Genomic DNA, 18,939 nt, shown 5'->3' on the forward strand with positions numbered 1-18,939 from the left:
ATAATAACTTTGTAATGAAATCACCTATTGACTTCAAATAAAAACCAAGTTGTTTCTATCAACAAGCTCTTTTATTTGGTACCATGTTTTAACCAGTTAATTACTGCCTCAGGGAGTTAAAGACAAAAATGTTAAATTTTCTGTACAAAATGGCCGTAAGAGTCACAAAAGGTCAACTCAGCGATGGCACTATATCTAAAATTATATGTCATGAGGAGTACTGTTTACGTGGAAAGCTTCATGGTTTATGAAAAAGTGCACAATATTACCAATTTTGGGGGCTACACCGCTATACTAATAGTGTTGTTGTCAGATAAATATTTTAAAAAGCTACCTGCTGATGCAAGAAAGGCTGATGTCTTTTATTTCACACCACTGTCATTTCCAAATGATCCATCTAAGCCATTGTATAACAGGTCCCCAGTCAGTAAAAATCAGCTCACTATATACAAAGCTGAAAGTGGCAAGCTTATCACAAAATTTTACAGACTATAGCCTTAGAGTATATCAGGTAATGTTGAAGTTCCCAGCTAATGTACCAGAAAGGCTTATTCAGCATCATACTGGACTCAAGAGTATCACGGCATTAAAACAATCTGCTGAAAGTACTACCTCAGTATCAAAGTCTACTTCATGTACAGTAGTATCTAAACTCTTGATATGTGTATATAGTGTATTGGTATGACCATAGATTCATGCTTTTTGAAAAGCAATTGTAATGGTATGTGTGCAACACCATCGATCACATATAAACATATGAAGTGATTTTCAACCTTGCACTAGATTAATATTAATGCTCCACTCTCATTGTGCTTTCAGAATTCAATCCAGTTTTACACATTACGTGCTTTACTCCATCTATTACATGGTCACTGAGTAAGGGAATTTCATTTAGGTCATCTATCAAATGAATGTTAGATATGCCCCACCCAGCAGCAAGTTGGAGGATTTTAACTGAGGTAAAATTCCAGTGGGGGTGTCACAGTGCCACATTTGATGATAACTACCACCAGACAGGTTGCTGCTGCTGCTGCTGCTGCTGCTGCTGCTGCTGCTGCTGCTGCTGCTGCTGCTGCTGCTGCTGCTGCTGCTGCTGCTGCTGCTGCTGCTGCTGCTGCTGCTGCTGCTGCTGCTGCTGCTGCTGCTGCTGCTGCTGCTGCTGCTGCTGCTGCTGCTGCTGCTGCTGCTGCTGCTGCTGCTGCTGCTGCTGCTGCTGCTGCTGCTGCTGCTGCTGCTGCTGCTGCTGCTGCTGCTGCTGCTGCTGCTGCTGCTGCTGCTGCTGCTGCTGCTGCTGCTGCTGCTGCTGCTGCTGCTGCTGCTGCTGCTGCTGCTGCTGCTGCTGCTGCTGCTGCTGCTGCTGCTGCTGCTGCTGCTGCTGCTGCTGCTGCTGCTGCTGCTGCTGCTGCTGCTGCTGCTGCTGCTGCTGCTGCTGCTGCTGCTGCTGCTGCTGCTGCTGCTGCTGCTGCTGCTGCTGCTGCTGCTGCTGCTGCTGCTGCTGCTGCTGCTGCTGCTGCTGCTGCTGCTGCTGCTGCTGCTGCTGCTGCTGCTGCTGCTGCTGCTGCTCAATAAGTTAGTTATGACCCTGTAGTGAAGCTTAGTTTGTGACATCATAATAAACAGTTTTACCAATGAAGCAAATAGCCAAATATAGAAATGTTTACAAACAACATACCAGTAAAAGGCACTTACACTTACTAAATATGCAACAAAATGACTAATCATTTACACAGTAACACTATTTCATTGTGATGGTTTAAACAAACCCTTATATCATTAATACAGCTAGACTAATAAAGGGTGAGGTGAGGTCATTGTGTTCAAGTAAACAATTATATTGGTTAAATGGTGTGGTTTCCACAATTAGTCAACCTAGATCGTTAATATGTATGGTCTCAAACTTATTGTGAAGTTACAGGTTTCTACCAGGTGTCCAGTACCTCTAACATTGCGACTTGAATATTACTTAGAATTATCATGTAATTGTACACATGCATATACCAGTTTTCCATATTTAAACTTTTTCGCAATTGTAACTTATACGTGATTGTACATCCTCCTTCTATTGCCTTATGTTGTTGTTGGTCCAGTACGTATGATAGCAACTCACTGACTGAGTATATTACAGTGTGCTGCCCAAAACCTTGTAACTGTGGTCAGGCTAGAAGGCAGACCAAACTACGAGTTCCATGATTCTGCATCTCAGTGTTTTCTTGTTTTTTATGATGCCAGATGACTAATTTTATTCCAATGAGAAGTCTCTAGGACAATTTTTAAAGGCAGCATTTTAGGCGGCATGCATCATTTTTGGGGCTATCCCAGTACTACCATACTGTTCGATATAGCCTGATATAGTGTCTCTTATGTGCTGTAGCTATACAAAGTTACAGTAAATCTCTACACAATCCAAATGAAACATCTTATGCACACACCCACAGGAAACTCCATAAACTCTGGGATTTAAAAGAGTTATATCCTGTGTATCCTTGTTATTACACTCATCCTCAACTCTACCTGTATAACAATGATATTACCCTCGTAATGGGATTTAACTATAATCTATCCTTTATATTACCATGGCAGTGATATTTGCAAGTATTTGTAAGCATTGGCAGTTCTCATGGTTGCCAATGGTAAGGGCCTTTTTTGGGTTTGTTTTCATCTACTTAATGAGTTAGATACTGGAGGGAAATCACTACTGCAGAGGCATTAAACTAGCCTATAGAAGACCTTTGGATAACATTGAAAAAAATCCCCAGAAAGCTGAGAAGGGCAAAAAAATCAATCCATTGCGACTTGATCAGCTGACCACCCAGATTCTGGCCAAGTGTCACACTCGAGAGTCACCCATAGGGGAACTTATTTTAAATGCAGAGGGAGGGCTAAGGGGTGAAGCCCCCTTGGTCTTCGGGGGGGGGGGGCTTACCTACCAAGAGTAAGGCTGATGTAAAAAAATCTGTATAATACACACTCTAATAAAATACTCAAATACCCAAATAGAGCAGTCAATATGCTTCATAAAAACTTGTTACTAAAAGTAGACTAAAATGAAAAAATCATGTATAGCTAGCAGGCATCAAACGACAGCTCTTCCTATGAGAAATGGTATATTACCACTGCACCAAGTGTTTAATGTTTGTATTGCTTATAAATGTTGTATATTTAATAATCCCGTAGTCCGTAACACTAAACGATTTGCCAAAACAGTCTGTGTTTTAAATACTTACACTAAATATAAGTTGGCATTTTAGTTAAAATGTTTCAAATTGCATGTACAAGCTGAGTGAATTTTGAGACATCATGAAAGCGCAGCTACTGGGAGGGGGAGGGGGGGCTGCAGGCCCCTGCTGCCAGAAATTCTTTACTCTGGTCAGCCCTCTCACATCAACTATACTTCTTCCACCACTACAAAAGCCTGCATTAATGGTCTGTGTACAACACCCACGCCAGAGAAGACAACTGGATTAATTCACCTATATCATTATGGTACAAATGAGTACAATAACAAGGGGTAGTCACTTTCATTGGTTTAGTATCAGCACTTGATTCCGGGATCAAAATGCAATCAAGGACTGGCTGGTTTAAGCTGTAACAAGTGATCAAGCACTGAGGTAATGAAGCAGCTCAGCAGTTTTGAACTTCAAAAACGTTTATAGGATTTTCCCCTTAAAAATATTAAGAAACCAAGCATAAATGTCAGTTGAAGTTAAGTTGTCAATATGAATATTTGATAATCAACTATCTTCGGTCACAAGCACTATGCAGGCCTTATGGTAGTATACCTCTTGAATTAATAGCTAATGCAACCGAATATCCTGGAGTGAAATAGGACAAATAGCTAGCTTGCTACCTTAGAGGAAGGGCCAGACATGCACGCGCACACACACACACCATGCACACACACACACGCACGCACGCGCGCACACACACACACACACACACACGCACGCACACACACACTTTATACCCAGTATGATTTGATCAGCAGGCCATCAAGATTCCAGCCAACCACCACGCATTAGGGTGTCGAATCAGTTGAACGAATGAAGTTGCCAAACCACTGATCATAACCAGCTAGCTAGTTAGCTAGCTAACAATCAAGAGCCAGCGCCGTCACAGGAGGATTGTGTGAAGGTGGGAAATTTCGTAGTCTTTGCTAAAGTTAGCACCTCTGACAGATTGGTCCCACTTGGGATAGAAGTAACACACGTACATACTGACAACTACACCATACTACTACTTATTACCTAACTATATACCTATTACTAGCTACGTGCTTAACTTAACGTATAACCAATGTAACAAAGCAAATCGAACACTGGGATTCCTACAAAGAAATCTAAGAACCTGCCCTACTTACTTGAAAGAACAAGCATACAAACAACTAGTGCTTCCACTACTTGAATATTGTGATCCTATTTGGGACCCTCACCATCAAATAGACATCAACAAACTAGAGTCAGTTCAACGCAGAGCAGCAAGATTTGTTCTCAACAAACCATGGAATAATAATTTGGACAGTGTAACTGTGATGCTAAATGATTTGAAATGGCCAACACTCCAAAGTCATCGCAAATATCTTAGATTAATCCTACTATTCAAAGTTGTAAATCATCTTCAATTAATACCTGAACAATATTTACCCTCACCCGCAAGACTGAGATCAAATCATCCCTGTAAATTTTACCACATTCAAACCTCTTGTGATACTTACAAATTCTCCTTCTTCCCCAAAACGATACCTGAATGGAACAATCTCCAAATTAATAACATTAATAACCTATCCCTTGCGAGCTCGATCCCTTGCAGATTTTAAACTTGTATTAACTAATAACTAAATAAATTTTTGTATTAGCGTTTTACCCCTTTAGGGGCTTTGCTAATTAATAAAATGAAAATGAAATGTCAAAGTCAGGAAATTCGTCCTCAGCAGTAAGCGAATACTGGCGGAGTATCATTTTTGCATTGTACCTCCACAAAGTCACAGACAGTTGCTGGAGAAGTTGGCGCCTAGCAAACTTTCGAGGTAAACTGTTTCTAACAGTTGTTCTGTCAGCTATGGATCCTAAAATTGCAGGGGCGGATCCAGAGCTTGGAAAGAGGGGGGGCACCTTTCTGAAAAACAGTTGAAGACCAAAAAAACTTGCTGAAAACCAGTTGAAGACCAAAAAAAAAAAAAAAAAAAAAAGGTCACAACAATAATAGCTAGTTATCCTTACCAACTATATCACGTCTGTTATGTAAAATAAAATCCTATTTATAGCTTCATAGGTAAGCTACACTGCCTCATGAACATTGTGACTGCTTTATTAGAGTAATTGACTGCTCTATTAGAGTATCTCGATCTTGTATGCAATTTCTTGAGGGGGGGGGGGGGGGGGGGGCATTTGCCCCAAATGCCCCATCCTGGATCCGCCACTGAATTGATAGGGCATATGGTGACCAAATACCAAGGTCTCACATACAAGAGGGATAGAATCTCCACAGGGGCGGATACAGGAGCTGGCAAGGGGAGGGGCACAAACAGGGTAAGTTGTAGGTGGTTGGGGAGAGCCATATTCTCTAGTTCAGTGCATGCTGCATTTTTGAAGCAGCAAATAATCACCTCTTAGTAGTGTCTCACTGCTGGTTTTTGCTATTTTGGCCTTGTAAGATGGTTGTGAAGTCTTAAAAGCTGCTTGAAAGGCTCCGAATGTCTCAAACAGCAACACGATAATTATTTTTGGAGGCGCTTAGTACGCACGAAGGTGCTGGATGACTATTTCACGGCTAGTTTGACTTTGGTTTGTTTTGGTTTCAGGTGAATTTGTAATAAATGCTAGTAAAATGTGCATATTTTCATGAGTTGATAAACTGATCTTGGTCTGACAAAGTTTCGTAGCTATTTTAATCAGAAGCATGGCTGGCTCCTCCATGAGGGGGGGGGGGGGGGGGGGCATTTGCCCCAAATGCCCCATCCTGGATCCGCCATTGCTCCATTATCATTCACAATGTCCTGGTATTGAGTGGGATAGAAGTGCATAATGGATAGAAGAAGAAGTGCATTATGAATGGTTTGGGATAGAAGTGCATAATGGATGGTTTAACAATTACAATAATTTTTGCGAATCACCGCCGGTTTAAGTACTCTAATTAGCGCACATCGCACATAGTCCACGTCCCTGCGTCTGTTTATAATGTCACTAGTAGGATAACAAACTGCTGAAAAACTAAGTCTCTGGGAAACATACATACATGTAAGCTAAACGTGCATACAACTCACCGCACTGAAATGTGCCACACCCTTTCGTTAATAGTAAGACCATAGATCCTTTACGACAATGCGCACGCGCATGCCGCCAGCATTGCTCCAACAAAATACAAAAGTGAAATCTCGTTAATAAGGCCATCTATGGGGCTCATGTTATGTGTCCCTACTAGTGGCCCTATTTGCATGGGCCATGTAGCTTTCTAGTCTGGCGCGGCCGCCCCTTTGATTAGAGATTTATAAGGGTCTGGTCTGTCTAGCATCACGTACTTGTGCAGATGGAATGCGGTATTACGTCAGGTTCCCCGCGTAAGGCATATTGTATTCCTTTGTTTTCTCGATATTACCAAGGTATGTCTTTAAACGCTGTGGAAAATTCTCAACAAACGCTTCCCATTGTGTGTTTGGCGTGCGTAAATGCGATATTACGTATAGCTACAACTGCCAAGGGAAACAGACTCCTAAAAACTGATGCGTCTGCGAAAGTCGTCCCATTGATTTCTAAACTCCTTGAAGAAGAATATTTGCAGAGAGAACCCAATGATGTGAACACTAGCGTAGACGAGGTGAACGTGCACTCACTGATCTACAATAATGGAAAAATGTGTAGACATTGTTTTACTCGGTACAATAGAGTTACAGATTTGCTGGATACTCTAAAAGGAAATGTGAGTAATGCAGTTGGTGTATTATCACCAAATACTCGCAGATGTAGAGCTGATAGTGCTTTAGATGCATCAGCTATGGCATCAACTCCTAAGAGGCCAAGGTTATGTGTTTCTTTAGGTCCGGAATCACCAGACACTCCTGTTTTGGTCAGTTGTAGGGACATAACTAAACTCAGTAATAACTAGTAATATTGTTTGTGAATATTGTGTTATGATGTCACAGTAGATTTAATCTGTATGCTTAATCACATTCACTAATCTACTCAAAACTATGATTATTTAGATTCAAATTGGGAGATGTAAGCGAAGAAGGACTTATTTACTTACACCTACCAGAAGGCCATTAGGCAAGGCTATATAGCCAGAGGAAGTAGGAAGAAGTTAATTACAGAATGCATGCGAGGTATTGCAACTCGCAAGTATTTGAATGCAAGCATGTCACGAATTCTTCACAAAGAAATTCGTAAACTCTGCTCTACTGATGCCAAGTGTGTACTGAATCCAGAACATTCCAATTGCAGTCTGCAGGACTTTACATGGGATCGCTTGCTTGAAGACATAGCAGCAAATGCGCCAATGCTATTGGCCTTCCTTCAGGCATGTACAAGAACCAAGAAGCCTCGTACCAATAGAAAAGCCACCATTGGAATATGTGTTGCTATTCTGTTGAAATTTCGATTCAATAAAATGTGTTTGGTACAAAACATCATTGCTCTCATACTATATGCTGGTCTTTCTGGAAAGCAGGTATATTTTGTCATTTCTTAAAATTTCTGATAATGCATAATTAGCTATATGCAGGCATTTCAACGGTTGCAGAAGCTTAATTTATGTGTATCACACCAAATTTTAACATCAATTATCAGTGCAGCTGGAACAAAGTTTGATGAAAAGGTTTGTCAATGGAGGAACTCTTTGCATGGAAATTTGCAGAGAGAAGTGGAGGTTAGAAATTTTTAAAGTATTGTATAGCGACCATTTTATAATGTATTTTATTTTCATTTTAGTAATTGGTGGGTTTTGGTGAAGGCGGATGTACTGACGATGGTTTCTGTAGCACAGATGCTTCTGCAGATGAAGTATCTATTGCTTCATCAATTTCTGAGCCAGTGGTAGCACCAACATATTCACCAATTACATCAGAAGATGACATGCCAGATTTGCAAAGTGATACACTGAACATTAGCCAAGCCATATTACTTTCACAAGATGATACACTGAACTTTAGCCAATTTACACAAAGTAAGCCATAATACTTCCGCCTTCAGTGAGCTCCCATATTGATAGATATGGCACAATATGAGGTATTTAGATGTTGTGAAAATTTCTCTTGTAACTGGTTTCAGAAGTTACTAGGTTACAGTGGAGACGAACTGAATGGAACAACAAATTGTAGTGGGAAATTACAAATATTTGAAGTGGTTAAAGCAGATTACAGTGGCCACAACAAATTGCAATAGGTTACAGTCGGTTATGATAGGTAACAGTGGGTTTAACAATGGTTACAGTAGATTACAGTGGGTTACGGTAGGTTACAATAAGTTACAGTAAGTTACAATAGGTTACAGTAGGTTACAATGGGTTACAGTAGGTTACAATAAGTTACAATGGGTTACAATAGGTTACAATGGGTTACAGTAGATTACAATGGGTTACAGTAGGTTACAATGGGTTACAGTAGGTTACAATGGGTTACGATGGGTTAGAGTAGGTTACAATAGGTTACAGTAGGTTACAATGGGTTACGGTAGGTTACGGTAGGTTACAATGGGTTACGGTAGGTTACAATGGGTTACAGTAGGTTACAATGGGTTACAGTAGGTTACAATAGGTTACAATGGGTTACAATAGGTTACAGTGGGTTACGGTAGGTTACAATGGGTTACAGTAGGTTACAATAGGTTACAGTAGGTTACAATAAGTTACAGTAAGGTACAATGGGTTACAGTAGGTTACAATAAGTTACAGTAGGTTACAGTAGGTTACAATGGGTTACAGTAGGTTACAATAAGTTACAGTAGATTACAATGGGTTACAATAGGTTACAATGGGTTACAATAGGTTGTAATGGGTTATAATAGGTTGCAATGGGTTACAGTAGGTTACAATAGGTTACAATGGGTTAGAATAGGTTACAGTAGGTTACAATAGGTTACAGTGGGTTACAGTAGGTTACAATGGGTTACAATAGGTTACAGTAGGTTACAATGGGTTACAATAGGTTACAATGGGTTACAGTAGGTTACAATAGGTTAAATTGGGTTATAAGAGGTTACAATGGGTTACAATAGGTTACAATGGGTTACAATAGGTTACAGTAGGTTAAATTGGGTTACAAGAGGTTACAATGGGTTACAATAGGTTACAGTAGGTTAAATTGGGTTATAAGAGGTTACAATGGGTTACAATAGGTTACAATGGGTTACAATAGGTTACAGTAGGTTAAATTGGGTTACAAGAGGTTACAATGGGTTACAATAGGTTACAATGGGTTACAATAGGTTACAGTAGGTTAAATTGGGTTACAAGAGGTTACAATGGGTTACAATAGGTTACAATCATATGTGGCTTAATATGAGGTAATATTCTCCTTAAAAATCCTGAAAGAAATCATTGTAACCAGTTACACAAGTTTCAAAGTTACAACTTTAGCTACTAATATCTTAGTCATAACTTTAACTACTAATATCTCAGTAATCTTTTATGGCTTTAGTTCCTAATATCTTACTACAATTGGTTAAAAAGGAAAATTTATCCTTTAACTGGTTTCAGAAGTTACAAATTGTGGTGGGAAATGGTACAGTAGGTTGTAATAGGTTACAGTAGGTTACAATGGGTTACAATAGGTTACAGTGGGTTACGATGGGTTATTGTAGGTAACAATGGGTTACAGTAAGTTACAATGGGTTACAATAAGTTACAGTAGGTACAATAGGTTACAGTAGGTTACAATAGGTTACAATGGGTTACAATAGGTTACAGTGAGTTACGATAGGTAACAATGGGTTACAGTGGATTACAGTAGATTACAATGGGTTATGGTAGGTTACAATGGGTTACAGTAGATTACAATAGGTTACAATGGGTTACAGTAGGTTACAATGGGTTACGGTAGGTTACAGTAGGTTACAATGGGTTACAGTAGGTTACAATGGGTTACAATAGGTTACAGTAGGTTACAATGGGTTACAGTAGGTTACAGTGGTTTACAATGGGTTATGAACGGTAGGTTACAATGGGTTACAATAGGTTACGGTAGGTTATACAATGGGTTACAGTAATTTACAGTAGGCTACAGTGGGTTACAACAGGTTACAGTATGTTACAACATGTTATAATGGGTTACAACAGGTTACAGTGGATTACAGGAAGTTACGGTTGGTTACAATAGGTTACAACAGGTTATGATAGGCTACAGTCTGTTACAAACAGTTACAGTGGTTTAAGGCCTGTTACAATGAGTTATGATGGGTTACAATAGGTTATTTTTGGTTACAGTAGGTTACAACAGGTTATGATGGGTTACAACAAGGTACAGTAGGTTTCAGCTTGTTACACTTCCAATAGTAGAAACTTATGTATATTTGACTATAACTTCTGATTGACAGTGTTCTGTTGTTTTGCATTATGATATTTTTAATTTCCATGAATCAAATGGAAACTATTTGTATCCATGGCAACCACAATGATTATGCCACAATATATATATCGTAAAACTACTCCTACACACTTTTGAGTTTTTCCTAACAATTAAACCTACACTCATTCAGCTTAAAAATTGTAGTGTGAAAGTTTGGAATTTGTTTTTAATGGTAGTTATATACTTTGAAACAAATCAACTTATTATTATTTGATTGGGACATGATTTCCAAATTGTTGGCAAGCTTTCCCATAATAATTATATATTTAAATTGCTTCTAGAAATTATCTAAACACTGATATAATTATAGTGCTTGAATGTTAACATTGCTATGGTGGGTGCAGTTATAACTGTTGCAGAGATAGCTACTAGTCCAGTAGAATGACTAGTTTAGAGATACCCAGACTTGTAATATTAAAAACAGTACTACAGCAGAATACAACTAGCAACAACTTTATAACTCAGCAAAATCAGAGATAACAGCATACAAATGACAAATCCTTTTGTACAAAACTAAATCATCTATAGATACTACTGTTCTAGTACATTCTGCAATAACTAGAATAATCAAATTTCTTCGAAGTTCTAAATAGTTCTACGGAGTTCTAGAACATTCTGGACACATATTCTTCCTTAAAAACAACTGCATGTGTTTAGTAAAGAGTTCCATTGATTTAATAGCAAAAAACCTGTTGTCTAGCCGATGACCTAGGCGTCAACTTTAGCTGATGCCCATGGCCTCTGGTAATGGTTGAACTACAATACAAGGGTGCATATAGTAGGTTCCATGTCATAGTAGTTATTCAATATTTTGTAGGCTTTAATCAAATTACCCATTGGCATCTATTGTAAAGGGATACAGATCTTATTTTTAAGTGGCTTTCATATGACAAATGTGACTGAGACCATGAAGGTATTGGTGGCTTGTCTCTGAACTTTTTCTAGTACTGTATGTTGATATCTTTGGCCAGATAAGGATTCCAAACCTGTACACAGTACTCAATATGGGACATACATACATTTTGAATAAAAAGACAAGCATATCAACCGAGTTAATCTTAAAACACCTTCTGATAAGACCAAGAACCTGAGAAGCTTTAACTGCAGCTCTCTGACAGTGTAGAGATGGTTTTAAGTCACTCCTACACACACGCCAAGATCTTTCTCCTCACTGACTACTTCTAAATCAGTAGACAAATTGGTGGTAATGCCCTCAACCATTCTAGTTGCCAGTGTTGGGAGTAACGCGCTACTTATGTAACGCGTTACGTAATATTATTACTTTTGTGGTAACAAAGTAATATAACGAAATACACTATAAAAACAGGTAATATAACGCAAGTTACTTAACTTACAAATGTAATGTGTTACATAAGTAATATAGTTACTGTAACGAGTCTAATATTACGTAATATTATTACTACAAGTAATGAAGTTACTAGTCTCGTTAGTAACACTTAGCCACAACGAAGTAACGAGGCCTACTGAATGAAGCTTATTCACCTGCTTCTTACTTATAACCAAGATTTGCATATTGTCAAACAACGCAATCATGTCACGTGATAAGGTGGTAGTTTCACACGTGACAGCTTAAGGCTGTGGACACAAAGTAATATAATATGTAATACTATTACAGTTACTTTATTTTATTGGTAATATGTAACTGTAACTAAATAGTTCAGTTGCAAGTAATATGTAACTAGGTACTTTTACAAAGTAACTTGCCCAACACTGCCTACTGTAACCCATTGTAACCTATTGTAACCTACTGTGACCCATTGTAACCTATTGTAACCCATTGTAGCTGATTGTAACCTACTGTAATCCACTGTAACCTACTGCAACCTATTGTAACTCACTGTAACCTCTTGTAACCCATTGTAACCTATTGTAACCTACTGTAATTTACCCATTGTAACCTATTGTAACCCATTGTAACCTATTGTAACCCAATGTAACCTACTGTAACCCATTGTAACCTATTGTAACCTACTGTAAACCATTGTAACCTATTGTAACCTATTGTAACCCATTGTAACCTATTGTAACCCAATGTAACCTACTGTAACCTACCGTAACCCATTGTAACCTACTGTAACCTACCGTAACCCATTGTAACCCACTGTAACCTACCGTAACCTATTGTAACCTACTGTAACCCATTGTAACCTATTGTAACCTACCGTAACCTATTGTAACCTACTGTAACCTATTGTAACCTACTGTAACCCATTGTAACCTATTGTAATCTACTGTAATCCACTGTAACCCATTGTTACCTATTGTAACCCATTGTTACCTATTGTAACTCACTGTAACCTATTGTAACCCATTGTAACCTACCGTAACCTATTGTAATCTACTGTAATCCACTGTAACCTATTGTAACCTACTGTAACCTCTTGTAACCCATTGTAACCTATTGTAACCTACTGTAATTTACCCATTGTAACCTATTGTAACCCATTGTAACCTATTGTAACCTATTGTAACCCATTGTAACCCAATGTAACCTACTGTAACCTATTGTAACCCATTGTAACCTACTGTAAACCATTGTAACCTATTGTAACCCAATGTAACCCATTGTAACCTATTGTAACCCATTGTAACCCATTGTAACCTATTGTAACCTACTGTAATTTACCCATTGTAACCCATTGTAACCTATTGTAACCTACTGTAACCCATTGTAACCTATTGTAACCTACTGTAATTTACCCATTGTAACCCATTGTAACCTATTGTAACCTACTGTAATTTACCCATTGTAACCTATTGTAACCCATTGTAACCTATTGTAACCCAATGTAACCTACTGTAACCCATTTTAACCTATTGTAACCCATTGTAACCTACTGTAAACCATTGTAACCTATTGTAACTTATTGTAACCCAATGTAACCCATTGTAACCTATTGTAACCCAATGTAACCTACTGTAACCTACTGTAAACCATTGTAACCTATTGTAACTTATTGTAACCCAATGTAACCCATTGTAACCTACTGTAACCCAATGTAACCTACTGTAACCCAATGTAACCTATTGTAACCTACTGTAACCTACCGTAACCCACTATAACCTACTGTAACCTATTGTAACCTACTGTAACGTATTGTAACCTATTGTAACCCAATGTAACCTATTGTAACCTACTGTAACCTACCGTAACCCACTATAACCTACTGTAACCTATTGTAACCTACTGTAACCTACCGTAACCCACTATAACCTACTGTAACCTATTGTAACCTACTGTAACGTATTGTAACCTATTGTAACCCAATGTAACCTACTGTAACCCATTTTAACCTATTGTAACCTACTGTAAACCATTGTAACCTATTGTAACCCAATGTAACCTACTGTAACCCATTTTAACCTATTGTAACCCATTGTAACCTACTGTAAACCATTGTAACCTATTGTAACTTATTGTAACCCAATGTAACCTATTGTAACCTATTGTAACCCAATGTAACCTACTGTAACCCATTGTAACCTACCGTAACCCATTTTAACCTATTGTAACCTACTGTAAACCATTGTAACCTATTGTAACTTATTGTAACCCAATGTAACCTATTGTAACCTATTGTAACTTATTGTAACCCAATGTAACCTATTGTAACCTATTGTAACCCAATGTAACCTACTGTAACCCATTGTAACCTACTGTAACCCAATGTAACCTATTGTAACCCAATGTAACCTACTGTAACCCATTTTAACCTATTGTAACCCATTGTAACCTACTGTAAACCATTGTAACCTATTGTAACTTATTGTAACCCAATGTAACCTATTGTAACCTATTGTAACCCAATGTAACCTACTGTAACCCATTGTAACCTACTGTAACCCAATGTAACCTACTGTAACCCAATGTAACCTACCGTAACCCACTATAACCTACTGTAACCTATTGTAACCTACTGTAACGTATTGTAACCTACTGTAACCCATTGTAACCTACTGTAACCTATTGTAACCTACTGTAACCTATTGTAACCTACACATGTAACCCATTGTAACCTATTGTAATCTACTGTAATCCACTGTAACCCATTGTTACCTATTGTAACTCACTGTAACCTATTGTAACCTACTGTAACCTATTGTAACCTACTGTAACCTATTGTAACCCATTGTAACCTACCGTAACCCATTGTAATCTACTGTAATCCACTGTAACCCATTGTTACCTATCGTAACTCACTGTAACCTATTGTAACCCATTGTAACCTACTGTAACCTATTGTAACCAACTGTAACCTATTGTAACCCATTATAACCTACCGTAACCTACTGTAACCTACCGTAACCCACTATAACCTACTGTAACCTATTGTAACCTACTGTAACCCATTGTAACCTATTGTAACCTACTGTAACCTATTGTAACCTACTGTAACCTATTGTAACCAACTGTAACCTATTGTAACCCATTATAACCTACCGTAACCTACTGTAACCTACCGTAACCCACTATAACCTATTGTAACCTACTGTAACCCATTGTAACCTATTGTAACCTACTGTAACCTATTGTAACCTACTGTAACCTATTGTAACCTACACGTAACCCATTGTAACCTATTGTAATCTACTGTAATCCACTGTAACCCATTGTTACCTATTGTAACTCACTGTAACCTATTGTAACCTACTGTAACCTATTGTAACCTACTGTAACCTATTGTAACCCATTGTAACCTACCGTAACCCATTGTAATCTACTGTAATCCACTGTAACCCATTGTTACCTATCGTAACTCACTGTAACCCATTGTAACCTATTGTAACCTACTGTAACCCATTGTAACCTACTGTAACCCATTGTAACCAACTGTAACCTATTGTAACCCATTGTAAACCACTGTAACCTACTGTAACCCATTGTAACCTACTGTAACCTATTGTAACCTACTGTAACCTATTGTAACCTACTGTAACCCATTGTAACCTACTGTAACCCATTGTAACCTACTGTAACCCATTGTAACCTACTGTAACCTACTGTAACGTATTGTAACCTATTGTAACCTACTGTAACCTATTGTAACCTACTGTAACCCATTGTAACCTACTGTAACCTACTGTAACGTATTGTAACCTATTGTAACCTACTGTAACCTATTGTAACCTACACATGTAACCCATTGTAACCTACTGTAACCCATTGTAACCTACTGTAACCTATTGTAACCTACTGTAACCCATTGTAACCTACTGTAACCTACTGTAACCTATTGTAACCTATTGTAACCCATTGTAACCTACTGTAACCTATTGTAACCTACTGTAACCCATTGTAACGTATTGTAACCTACTGTAACCCATTGTAACCTATTGTAACCTACTGTAACCTATTGTAACCTACACATGTAACCCATTGTAACCTATTGTAATCTACTGTAATCCACTGTAACCCATTGTTACCTATTGTAACTCACTGTAACCTATTGTAACTTACTGTAACCTATTGTAACCTACTGTAACCTATTGTAACCCATTGTAACCTACCGTAACCCATTGTAATCTACTGTAATCCACTGTAACCCATTGTTACCTATCGTAACTCACTGTAACCTATTGTAACCCATTGTAACCTACTGTAACCCATTGTAACCTACTGTAACCTATTGTAACCAACTGTAACCTATTGTAACCCATTATAACCTACCGTAACCCATTGTAACCTACTGTAACCTATTGTAATCTACTGTAACCCATTGTAATCCACTGTTACCTATCGTAACTAACTGTAACCTATTGTAACCCATTGTGACCTATTGTAACCCATTGTTACCTACTGTAACCCATCATAACCCACTGTAACCTATTGTAACCCATTATAACCTACCGTAACCCATTGTAACCTATTGTAACCTACCGTAACCCATTGTAATCCATTGTTACCTATCGTAACTAACTGTAACCTATTGTAACCCATTGTGACCTATTTAACCCATTGTTACCTACTGTAACCCATCGTAACCCACTGTAACCTATTGTAACCCATTGTAACCTATTATAACCTACTGTACCATTTCCCACCACAATTTGTAACTTCTGAAACCAGTTAAAGGATAAATTTTCACAACATACCTTTTTAACCAATTGTAGTAAGATGTTAGGAGCTAAAGTCATAAAAGATTACTGAGATATTAGTAGTTAAAGTTATGACTTTGTAACTAAGATATTAGTAGCTAAAGTTGTAACTTTGAAACTTGTGTAACTGGTTACAATGATTTCTTTCAGGATTTTTAAGGAGAATATTACCTCATATTAAGCCACATATGCATATTGAAGAGAATGGGACACAGGTTATGGAGGATGTGCAAAATGGTGATGTTTCTAATGAACAAAGTTTAACACCAACCGCATACAAATTAGTGGGAGATAATCTTGACTTGACAGTGAAGGCTCGATATATGTGGATGGATAGCCGGCAGGATCAGTCACTACACTATTTCCATCACATGTCTGTTTGTGACCGTATAGACTTTAGTCAATTACCAATCACAAAACCACCTACATGTTTGAAATAGTCCCAGTAAATTGGCAATCAGTCTACTCCCAGATGTGAAGAGCGATGAATCCTTAATTACTGATTTGTCAATGTTGATCTCCAGGATTATAGTCTCTCACTTTCCATTTTTTACTTTCAGCTTTTCTGATGTAGTTGCATGGCACTTGAAGCACCAGTATTACACAGAAATGAGTGGAAAGTCCACAGTGGTAAGTAGTGTACAGCATTACTAAGAAAAGATACCTTTTTGTGTTGCGTTTATTCTATTGATTGTTTGTCTAATTCATAGCAGACCATGTATACAGCAAAACATACCATATAGCCTAAATATTTCGAGGGAGGGGGGGGGTTACTGATTTTATGGTTTTGTGTGTCACCAGTGAAAATTTTATCCTTGAAATATTTAGATCTCCATATAGTCTAATACATTTTGGGAGTGTTTGCAAATCTGTGAAAAATTTATTTTTAGCAACCATGTTCAACCTCGAAAATTTGCCCCTCAAATTATTAAGGCTATACGATAATTTATAAATAATATTTTCAGGTACCTCTGGGAGTATTGCTTCACAATGAGAACAAGGGAGAAGACATGATTAAGATATTGACACACATCCACCAATATGTTCCTGTGGTAGAATATGAGACAGAAGTTGATATACCTAACAGTAACACTAAGCAATCTGTGCGTAGTGTTGTGGCTCATCCCATATTGTTTGGAGGGGATCAGTTGACTGCAGCTCATGTCAGAGGTGCACAAGATGCTAAATGCAACTCTGCATCAGCGGACAAGAGATTTGATGGAATTGTTCCAGTCATTGAGGATTGACATACTAAAGTTGTTATACTTGAGGTATGCCAATTTCATACATGTGTTTGTACACAAGTATGTAGTGTGGCATAGTGGCTCTATTAATGAGGTCATGAAGTACATCTTAGCTATGTTTGAGACATTGCCATGGTCACATAATGAGGTGGTCTTATTAACCTTAGCTATGTTTATAACCTACTTGACATGGCCACTATATTGAGATGGTTTTATTAATGATGTGGAATTTCACTGCATATTAGGGCTCAAACGAATATTTGTTTCAAAGAAATATATAACATCAGTGTGTAGAGTACTTGGAAATTCTTGATCCTACATAAGTATATCTGTGATCAAATCATGTTAACTGTGAATTGTATTAAAGAGACATCTTGTACAACAGAATTATTGATATCTCGTCCGCATACCAATGCTGAAAAAGAATATTCAGTAGTTGAGAATAAAGATATTCGAATAGTAAAAACCACTATTCGTTTGAGCCCTACTGCATATGTAACACTACTGTCAATGTAAATTACAATAATAGGATATAGCACTATAATGTGTTTATCTACAGATTATCTGGAAGTACTTTTATAATGTTTCATCAGCTGGAGAGCATGGTACCTTGTATCAGCTCAGGAACTTAATTAATCACAGCAATGTGGGAAAAATTCCAAAGAATAATTTTAATTCATGTGATGACTTCATTGAGATTGTCATCACTGCACACATACTATGTGCAGCTTTGGAAACCATGGGAATGGAAAGTTTGGATAGTATACCATCTCAGGATCAGATTCCTTCACCAGAAACTGTTTGGACTAAAACTGACAATGAAAGAAAGGAGATATTGGAAAGTCTGTTAAAATATTGTGATGAAGCATATTCAGTTATCATTTACTGCTCCGCCAGCTTCTACCACTGACCAAGTGGGTGAGTACACTGTCAGGTTACTAAGTATTGGTATGCTGTACTTACTCTTCAAGGATGCCATCAAGGAAGGTGATGGAAAACAAACACTGGCTTACTATCGCTATCTTT

General features: G+C 38.0%; 1 protein-coding gene across 1 annotated transcript in view; it reads right to left on the bottom strand.

The window, feature by feature from the left end:
- The window catches only part of LOC136252782 (poly [ADP-ribose] polymerase tankyrase-2-like), a 49,183-nt gene extending 42,899 nt beyond the window's left edge, over positions 1 to 6,284 (bottom strand). The window contains exon 1 of the mRNA XM_066045349.1: positions 6,260 to 6,284. The gene's annotated coding sequence lies outside the window, so the exon portion shown is untranslated. The remainder of the gene's footprint in view (positions 1 to 6,259) is intronic.
- Between the last annotated feature and the right edge of the window lie 12,655 nt (positions 6,285 to 18,939).

The sequence above is a fragment of the Dysidea avara genome, chromosome 4, assembly GCF_963678975.1.
Source record: "Dysidea avara chromosome 4, odDysAvar1.4, whole genome shotgun sequence".
Taxonomy (NCBI): Eukaryota; Metazoa; Porifera; class Demospongiae; order Dictyoceratida; family Dysideidae; genus Dysidea; species Dysidea avara.